Below are 10,978 nucleotides of genomic sequence, written 5' to 3' on the forward strand. Positions count from 1 at the left end.
CGTGCCTATTACAGTGACCATGGGGGTAGTTCTGAGCAGCTGAGAACTAGACAAGTGCCAATGCTCAGGTTGTGGAGAGTGCTGATTGTGATAAAATCTTCTTACGAGTAAGTTTTGCACTCTACAACAAGGGGTCTACAGCTCCATCGCACTCATTTTCTCTTTACGAGAGGACGAACTTCAATTATAGGCTGTGTTAGCAAGTTCGAACCTGTTCGTTGTAATTTTTCGTTATTTAAAAGCTTGTTCAGGTCTCCTCGTATTTCTCTTGGCGCTACGAATGTTTTCCTTACTTCTGAATATCTCACCAGGAGAAGTCAGGTGGCGTTATTTCTCATTCATGAGTGAGAATTTTGTATACGAATGGGGACATTTTCAGGGCATTAACTCTGAAGTAACACAAATTAGGTAAGAGATTATATTTAGACAGGATTAGGAGGCTTTCAATGTAAGGGGGCGGACTGAATCGGAACTACGTAACAGTTAACGTACTAATTTTCCTCTCTCTTTATGTTTTTAAAGCGCGTTTTGGAAACAACTCACTTAGGGAAAATGGAAAGGCAACGCTGTCAGCCGCATTCTGTGACGCTCTGCCTGTCCACCAGTGCTGGTCCGGAGAAAGCGCCGCGGCTCACCAGAGAACTGCTCGTGACGTCACAGCCACGGCCAATGGTCCTGCTGCGTCTGCAGAAAGACAGCTTGTACCCTACTTGAGAGCTTCGGTGTTGTCTGCCGTGATAGTCTAGTGGTTAAGACATTGCGTTGTGGCCGCAAGAACCCAGGTTCGAATCCTGGTCACGGCATTGGGGTGATATTTTTATCAACATTTCTAGACAACTAACAATTTCTCTCACTATGTATCGACAACCCCCGCTTACGTTCCAGTGTATTTTTATCGGCATCCGTGACTTCCCTGTTATTTTCTGTTGAATAACGGGTAAAAAGTTGGAAGGCCTTCCAAAAATTACTGTGAAGCTCGCTACCAGTCTCGGCAACTACAGCAATCTACATTGCAATCCAGACATCTAAAATTACTCTATGGATTGAGTTCCCGATTGATTAGGCCTAATTTCTCAGTTTACAATTTATCCCTGTCACCAAAGAAAAGATACCCTACTCACGTTCTAGCTTCAGTGGCAGACAACGAGTTGGTCAACGAATAGAAAATGATATAAAATATATATAATAACGAAATGTCACTTTATGGAGGGCCAAATACAATACTACATACTGTCTATATTGAGACAGATACGATACCTACTTTCATCTGTTCTTGCTCTAAAAATGACCCCTCTGGTTTGGCGTACTATCATCTGAAGTACCTTCTGCTCATAACCAGATTATATTCAAATCAGAGATGTAATGTAAGTTTTAAACATTCTGATGGCAATATTGGCGACGGTAAAATAACGCATGCTGGTTTTGTTGTTGGAACAATAAGAGGTTTTGAACTTCCACTGGAAATAATTGCCGAGCACATTAATAGTGTATTAAGGCCTCACGGAACTATTATAAGAAACGTCGCTGAAAGTTGGTCCACCGATCATATATTTCAGATTGTCGGTAATCTGCACCGTATCAAAATTGATATGGTCAATACCGTCTTATGTCAATATCTTCGGGTATAAAGTTCTTGAGATATATATGAGGGGCAACAAAGAACGTGCACTTGCTGTATTCTAATAGACGTGTTCTCGCTCAACATACGCAAAGACGCGTGACGCAGTTACCGACTGGTGAGGCAGCAGTTCTAAACACTACGCCGCAGCTGCCGCTGGCATACTGACAGTAGGCTATAAATAATTTCATGGGATTTTCTCTAGTGTTTGAATGTCATGAACACATGATTGCCTTCGTACTGTTTGAAATTATAAAGTGCGGTTTCAGGAGAGATGCTGTGTCGCCTGGATGCTCGCTTGGACCATCTCTGCTTTGCAAGGTACACCGGAGGTGCTGCGCATGTTAATGACGCGATGAGGAGACACAGTAGTCGGCAGTGGTATGTCATGAGTAGTAGTAAGACATAGGCCGAGTGACTTCTGGCCATTAAAATTGCTACACCACGAAGAAGACGTGCTACAGATGCGAAATTTAACCGACAGGAAGAAGATGCTCTGATATGCAAATGATTAGCTTTTCAGAGCATTCACACAAGGCTGGCGCCGGTGTAAGGAGGAGAAATGCGTACTATCACGTTTCCGACTTTGATAAAGGTCGGATTGTAGCCTATCGCGATTGCGATTTATCGTATCGCGACATTATTGCTCGCGTTTGTCGAGATCCAATGACTGTCAGCAAAATATGGAATCGGGGGTTCAGGAGGGTTATACGGAACGTCGTGCTGGATCCCAACGGCCTCTTATCACTAGCAGTCGAGATGACAGGCATCTTATCCGCATGGCTGTAACGGATCGTGCAGCCACGTCTCAATCCCTGAGTCAACAGATGGGGACGTTCACAAGACAACAACCATCTGCACGAACAGTTCGACGACGTTTGCAGCAGCATGGACTATCAGCTCGGAGACCATGACTGCGGTTACCCTTGATGCTGCATCACAGACACGAGCGCCTGCGATGGTGTACTCAACGACGAACCAGGGTGCACGAATGGCAAAACGTCTTTTTTTCGGATGAATCCAGGTTCTGTTTACAGCATCATGATGGTCGCATCCGTGTTTGGCGACATCGCAGTGAACGCACATTGGAAGCGTGTATTCGTCATCGCCATACTGGCGTATCACCCGGCGTGATGGTATGCGGTACCATTGGTTACACGTCTCGGTCATCTCTTGTTCGCATTGACGGCACTTTTAACAGTGGACGTTACATTTCAGATGTGTGACGACCCGTGGCTCTACCCTTCGTTCGATCCCTGCGAAACCCTACATTTCAGCAGGATAATGCACGACCACATGTTGCAGGTCCTGTACGGGCCCTTCTGGATACAGAAAATGTTCGACTGCTGCCCTGGCCAGCACATTCTCCAGATCTGTCACCAACAGAAAACGTCTCGTCAATGGTGGCCGAGCAACTGGGTCGTCACAATATGCCAGTCACTACTCTTAATGAACTGTGGTATCGTGTTGAAGCTGCATGGGCAGCTGTATCTGTACACGCCATCCAAGCTCTGTTTGACTCAATGCCCAGGCGTATCAAGGATGTTTTTACGGCCAGAGGTGGTTGTTGTGGGTACTGATTTCTCAGTATCTATGCACCCAACTTGGGTGAAAATGTAATCACATGTCAGTTCTAGCATAATATATTTGTCCAATGAATACCCGTTTATCATCTGCATTTCTTCTTGGTGTAGCAGTTTTGATGGCCAGTAGTGTGTATTGTGAGGAAGTAGATTATGTTGATGCACTGATTAATTATTTGTGATGAGGAAAGAGACTGAAGCATTTTTTGAAGAATCTATTAATATATTTATTTAGATGATGAAAGGCGAAAGATTTAATTTGAGGTAATTTATTTCAGATTTTGTGCTTTATTGAGGTACCTTGTAGTTAATCATTATTGGTTGTGACATTTGTATGAGTATATTGAAAGATACACCCATCCGTAATTCCCAATTTGAATTTGTGGCTAAGAGTAACTGTTGAATATTTAATTTCATTTTTACGAGCCGCATTTTTGAAAAGATCTAATTTGATGTTGAAGACTGCTTAGTTTGTCGTCTCAAGAACTGTAATTTTTAGTGTATTAATGTTTATAAAGCAAAGACAGATAACTTTTCAATACAGAACTTATCTAGTCAGGAAATTAATTATATTTGATGATATAAATTATCCCTATTCATTGTCGACATCGTAAGTCCACGCCAAAATATGAGTTATATGATTCGCCTTTTTTAAAAAGCCAACGCCCTGCAGCAGACACATCTCAGTAGTTAGTTGTAGCTCAGAAAATGTGACGCACTTTCAAAAAGTAATGTCACGATGTTTCCGTTATGCAACAGGTAAGAAAAAATTAAATAATAAAAAAGGAAACATTGAATTTTTCCAGGGCCAATACATCAGTACAAAAGTTTAATGATTCACAATGTTGAATTCAGACAGCATTCTTGCCATTACGAATGTTCAAACAGACAGGGAACTAGGTAGGCATCTTCGTATGATTTCTCGCACTCAAATTTTGCAGAATATTCTCGCCATCGAATTCTTATGTTCAAAGGTTACGAATTCCAGTGCTGAAACTTAGAGTGCCAGAAAGCAAACTATTAATCAACAATCGTACTGTTTAAGATAACATTCACAAGTAAGGATTGAGCGTCAAGGAATTTTTTTTATGAAGTCAGATAAGTGCACTGCTCCTATTGTTTTTCTTTTCTTCTTCTGTGGCGTGTTTCAAAAAGGAAAACTTCCGCGGTCGATTACGTACCAATCAGTCTGTAGTATAAGATGGTAAAGAATGTCAGGTTGGGCCCCCACCACACACGACTTATTGAACGTTAGACATTTTTCTGTTTTCACGGCAATATGACCAGCGTGTTTAGTCCAACTGAAGCCCCGCCCAGTAACTTTACTGTTGTCCGAATATTAAATGTGAACGGTACCTTGCTAAATGCATTCGTGGGTTATGAACAACGTTTTCGTGTATAGAGAACCATAAAAGGTTTGGAAGATGACGGAATGAGACAGTTCCTCAAGGATCAGTCAGATAATAGATAACCTCGTACGTTAGTCATCCTTGAACAACACAGCTGTAAGGAAACAAATGATGTATATATGGAAGTATTGTTACGAATTGGAGTACACGAATTACAGGGTCAGGTATATTGCATAAGACGTATAAATTAGCAACTTTAGGTACTCTCTTCAGCACTGAGAAGGATTCATATGAACTGTTATTTGGATGTCTGATGTAAACTGTTGCACGATATCAATATATATAGTTTAACTTTTTCAAAAATACGAAAACGTCAATAGGATCATAAGCACAAGTCATATCCAAACAAACGTTTGTAGTCAGGGGTGCATCTCCCTTTCCGAAAGCCATACTGTGATAATGACAGATTTGTACTATTTTTCTATCGCTACACACAGCTTCAGAAGGCATTCATAGTCTTTGCTTAATATGATAATAGTGATAGTGGACGATATACATCTGCTATTGAAGGATCGTTATCGAGATTTGATAAAGGCACTATAATTTCTGTGGTCCATTCTGCAGGAATTCCGCTTTCTGTCTACATTGTACGAAAAATAGCAACGGCATGTTTTTTTATACCGCCGGGAAGTTGCATATCATAGGATAATTTATTGGATCGACTCCAGGTGCCTTGTCAGTAGAATACGCGTTATCTCTAATCCTTGCATTACAAACGGTTTATACACGGATCTGCCAGAATGTTATGATCACCTACCTAACCGCCGGTATGACGATATTGCAGTTCCGAATTACGATGCAGTGTTTCTTCCGACAGGAACGGATACAAGCTGTCATATTTCGTCAACCACGTTGATACAAGCTAAACGATTCGCAATAGACAGTACCAATATTGAGATATAATTTAAGGTATCGATTATGGAAGCGAAGTCTATCGCAACACTGCTCAGCAGACACTTTCATTCCACACTAACTTGATATTACGTAAATTCCTGTTTCAAGACATGTTTCTAACATCAACACAACAATGCTCACTGTTCGCTGATTCAGTGGATACCGAATGAATGTTCTGATACTGTATTTTCCGATTTCTGTAACAATGTTGTAACCAGATAAATTCATTACCCCATATTTTGCTACCATAAACTGAGTAAAGGGTAATAGCATTCACTGGTGATTTCGTCCTCTGCCTAATTACAAGACTGTATCACGTATGGAGAAAGGAATCGACAGTGCAACATCAAAATCCTGTTAAACGATGTGTTCGGATACATCGGTCATTCAACTTATGTTGGCCGACAAACGATCATGTTGTACTCATTAAGCATAGTGGATTGCGAACACATCTGGTGAATTAATATAAATAAAACTATTTTTTTGCTAACCACAAGTATGGAAATTCGGTTGCTGCACCAAATCTGTCCATTTTCGTAATCAGCACAACAAATTCTTTAAGGTGAGACACTTCGCGCAAATCTTTTCAATAATTTTAAATTACCTAAAAATAACGTTTATTTTGTTTTACTGAGATGGTGGCAGAAAGAATTGTGGCTGGAATAGGTAACTCAAATACTATTACCAGCACTTTTACATCCAAACAGATCTAATCTGCAAGTGACAGTCTCTTTCGTGTTCAAAATAACATAAATGAAAATATTGCTTGTCCCCGGTAACCTTACTTCCCCTGGGAAGGTGGGGAGAGAGATAGACACCTACAGCAGTTACTTATAAGTTGTCATTGGGGAATGTCGTGTGACTTCCCATTTGTGTAGTTTTCTGTGACTGTCTGCCAAAATAAAGTAGGCAACTCTGAAACAATATGGCCGACGCTTTGTTATTGTGCGAACTGCGATGTCTGTGAAGAGTGTGAACGACGTTCACCTACAAGCCATACACCTTGAACTAATGTTTCGATTTATTTACTAATAATTGGAACATAGCACAAGTGAACTCAGGGACCAATCTTCTAGAAGGAGCTGTAGCCATTTTAAATACATCGGTGTAATCTATTACCTGTCTTTGTGCCGTCATTTTAATTTATAAGGGCTCAGAGTTTAATTGATTTTTGACATGCAGTGATAGGAAACGCCACAACCTATATAAGTAACACAACTGCTACCGCAGTGAAAAAAATGCTGTAACAAAAAGAAGACAACATGTAAGAGTTTGTGCGCCATAAAAGATTTTTACACATCCTGGACCTATAAAGTATGCTGCAACTACTGGAAACAGTATATCTAACTTTGTCAAAATTTTTAGCTACGTTACCATACAGTACATCACCCTCTAACACTCGAATGTACTCTTAACAGGACTAGAGGTAGCCTGAGTGGATCGCTAGACAGAATTCCGTTTTCATTAAGCGTAGTGGGAATTCGGTGCTCTCTCTGCTATCCCCTTTTACGCAAGTTTTAAGTAAAGTCAGCGTCTGCCTGTTGTTTTCCTCTGAGGTTTCAAGTTCCCCAGCGTACTCCAGTGCTTAAAACATTCGGAAACGCCAGTCTGCCCATTTTCTCCCGCCGGATGACACACTATCGGGTTTTCAGCATCCTCCGCTAAGCTCAACGTAGATGAGGCTTTCACTGGCTGTGGTTCACGGCTTTTTGGTGTGTGGCTCAGTCCTGCGGAGTGTCTCGCGAAGCCCTAAACTTCATATGGCTGGAATTCTTGCATTTTATTTTGTAACTTAACTGTGATTAGTTTCGAGACAATCTGTACAAGTCAGTTCTTTAATAGTATTCCGGTAACTCGACTGACAGCAAACACCTGGAACAGCGGTACGATACTCCTCCCACATACTGGAAGAGATTAAGGCCGTCAGCGATTTTAATACTCAAAAACAATGAGAAAAGAGAATATAATATTAGTGAATTTTTTTAAAACCTAATGTTAGGAAATAGTATTTGTTGTGTATCAACGTCACTGCACTGCAAATTCATACACGCGCAAACCATCAGCACGATGTTTGTATACGTAAAATCAAAACGTAGTACAAATATTGGTCAGTATTGAAACTTTTGGTACAGTATTGCTAGGCATAGAATTAGCAAACAGTCAGTGGTGTTCCAATTTAGTGAATTACGTTAATTATTTATAACTGTCTGTTATAACTTCTTTCAGAAACACCAATGCTTATTAAAATTAACAGTTCCTAACGCCCCTTCCCGGCTTCGCACGGGCAGTAGTAAGTATCTGCGACTGGACGACTTGTTTACAACATGCAGCGACATGCACAAAACTTCGTCAATCAGTTTGTCTATTACTGAAAACCACACCAAGATCCTTACAGTAGTTACCGAGATTAGACTTCACATACAAGCAGAAAAACATGGCGTCGGAGTTTACATTATGTATAGATTCTGACAAACTTCGCGGTTCTCTAGAGTTGTGGCAGCTTCTCACTTTACTGCTTTTCTCGCCAGATGCCCCCACCTCTGTACTGACTAGTTATAACTGCCATCATTGCCACGAATGTAACTCGAAACGCCAGTCAAAAACGGAACAGATAAAAAAGAATATATGAAACATTTATCATTAATTATTAATAACGAATTTTATACACAAACTTTCTATGAGAATTAATCTATTTATTAGTGGAAATCATATCAAAAACCCCGAGAGTACTTCCTGAGATTAGCACGAACATGCAGGCAAAAACCATGTTTGGGATTTTAATTTATAGTATCAACAGAACGAAGTGCTTTACTTCCTGTTTTACACTATTTTGTTGGACATATTGAGAGGGATGTGTGAAGGAATGAGGAAGTTTATGGATTTAATACGAGAAACATTTCTAGACATTAATCGAGTCACCATCCATCTTGTCAGTGAGAATTTTTTCTCCTCAATTAAATCCGCTGTATGTAATTTCTGCTAGTGACTATCTCTATCTTAAGATATTGTTTGTTTGTGAATGGGTTTCCAGTGTTTGTCATGTGTGTTGTTCCTATTGCTGATTTTACGAATTTATATTTTGCGTCTGTAGTATCATGAGCAAGTTTTACATGCAATTTGTGTGATCCAGACTCTAATAATTGTGAACTAATTTCCATTGTGGAGCGTGTGGAGTTCAGCAGTCTGCTTCGGTCTGAATAATAGACACCCTAAATATAATTGAGGCGTTGACGGCCAACGACCCGTCCAGTGCAGATGCATACCAACCTCGAACTCTTAAGGGAAACGGCGAAATGCCGCGATTAATGAGGGTAATAAGGAAGGGTATTACATTAGTAGAGGACTGTTCATTTTTTACAGAAATTTGAGGTTTCATATATCGATATTTAAAAATGGTCATTTACGTCTCCCTCTATCGGTAAGTATTGATATGAGGTGCATTCAAGTTCTAAGGCCTCCGATTTTTTTTCTCCGGACTGGAAAGAGAGAGAAACATGCGCATTGCTTTAAAATGAGGCCGCGTTCATTGTAAATACGTCCCACAGATGGCAGCACCATATGGCAGATGGAATTTTACCGCCAGCGGCGAGAATGAGAACTGTTTTAAATACTTAAAATGGCGACGTTTTCCTTACTTGATCAGCGTGCAATCATTCGTTTTCTGAATTTGCGTGGTGTGAAACCAATTGAAATTCATCGACAGTTGAAGGAGACATGTGGCGATGGAGTTATGGATGTGTCGAAAGTGCGTTCGTGGGTGCGACAGTTTAATGAAGGCAGAACATCGTGTGACAACAAACCGAAACAACCTCGGGCTCGCACAAGCCGGTCTGACGACATGATCCAGAAAGTGGAGAGAATTGTTTTGGGGGATCGCCGAATGACTGTTAAACAGATCGCCTCCAGAGTTGGCATTTCTGTGGGTTCTGTGCTTACAATCCTGCATGACGACCTGAAAATGCGAAAAGTGTCATCCAGGTGGGTGCCACGAATGCTGACGGACGACCACATGGCTGCCCGTGTGGCATGTTGCCAAGCAATAATGACGCACAACGACAGCATGAATGGGACTTTCTTTTCGTCGGTTGTGACAATGGATGAGACGTGGATGCCATTTTTCAATCCAGAAACAAAGCGCCAGTCAGCTCAATGGAAGCACACAGATTCACCGCCACCAAAAAAATTTCGGGTAACCGCCAGTGCTGAAAAAATGATGGTGTCCATGTTCTGGGACAGCGAGGGCGTAATCCTTACCCATTGCGTTCCAAGGGGCACTACGGTAACAGGTGCATGTTACGAAAATGTTTTGAAGAACAAATTCCTTCCTGCACTGCAACAAAAACGTCCGGGAAGGGCTGCGCGTGTGCTGTTTCACCAAGACAACGCACCCGCACATCGAGCTAACGTTACGCAACAGTTTCTTCGTGATAACAACTTTGAAGTGATTCCTCATGCTCCCTACTCGCCTGACCTGGCTCCTAGTGACTTTTGGCTTTTTCCAACAATGAAAGACACTCTCCGTGGCCACACATTCACCAGCCGTGCTGCTATTGCCTCAGCGATTTTCCAGTGGTCAAAACAGACTCCTAAAGAAGCCTTCGCCGCTGCCATGGAATCATGGCGTCAGCGTTGTGAAAAATGTGTACGTCTGCAGGGCGATTACGTCGAGAAGTAACGGCAGTTTCAACGATTTCGGGTGAGTAGTTAGTTAGAAAAAAAATCGGAGGCCTTAGAACTTGAATGCACCTCGTATATCGATGGAGAAAATAACGGTGGACCGATTATACAAATAACGGCTGAATATCGTAAATATACTGCCGGTTATAGAGCCTTATATTTAAGCACTGGTTTATTATTAGATATTCTGTTTATCAACAAGCTAGCAGTCTGTCTATCACTGACAGAAAATAAAGCGATGCACGTTTACGCTTGGCGGTAACCACTATCCTAACAATGGTAACTACAGGTAAGTGGCACAATAATAGGTGTCTGATGGGTCCGTCGTTCAGTTCCGTCAAATATCGGATTTGTCCGTAACACTTCATGTCATTTTCCCTGTTTTTTCGTTTCCGCCAACGCCAGCGACCTAGCATTTGTAGTGTCAAAAATTCATGAGGTAGCTAAACGTTGCAATTTCTGTACGAAACGTCAAGCGCCGACTAAGTCAGAATTTCCTCTCACACGTCTCCTTCCACCGCAAAACAGTTTTGTCATTTAGATTTTTGTTCGTCATTTTCAGCAAGTGTTTTTGATGAAAACCGATGTTAATAAATAGCACACTATAATTGCATTAAAATAGTTTTTAAACTCCACTGTCGTGCTATTTATTCACATAAGAAATCTTGCTAGTCCACTTACTCCACAAATCCCCAGTGCAATCGGACTTAATACTTTGCGCTTTCACACAGTCAAAGAGAAAGACTGGGCATGTTGAAAACACAAAAAGTAGTAAAACTACTTCACACTGTGAAAGT

At 41.2% G+C, this 10,978-nt stretch overlaps 1 non-coding gene across 1 annotated transcript; it reads left to right on the top strand.

The window, feature by feature from the left end:
• Positions 1-731: 731 nt before the first annotated feature.
• Trnah-gug lies at positions 732-803 on the top strand. Its single transcript has one exon. It is a non-coding gene; the product is annotated as a tRNA-His (tRNA).
• The last annotated feature ends 10,175 nt before the right edge of the window (positions 804-10,978 follow it).

The sequence above is a fragment of the Schistocerca piceifrons genome, chromosome 2, assembly GCF_021461385.2.
Source record: "Schistocerca piceifrons isolate TAMUIC-IGC-003096 chromosome 2, iqSchPice1.1, whole genome shotgun sequence".
NCBI classification, from domain to species: Eukaryota; Metazoa; Arthropoda; class Insecta; order Orthoptera; family Acrididae; genus Schistocerca; species Schistocerca piceifrons.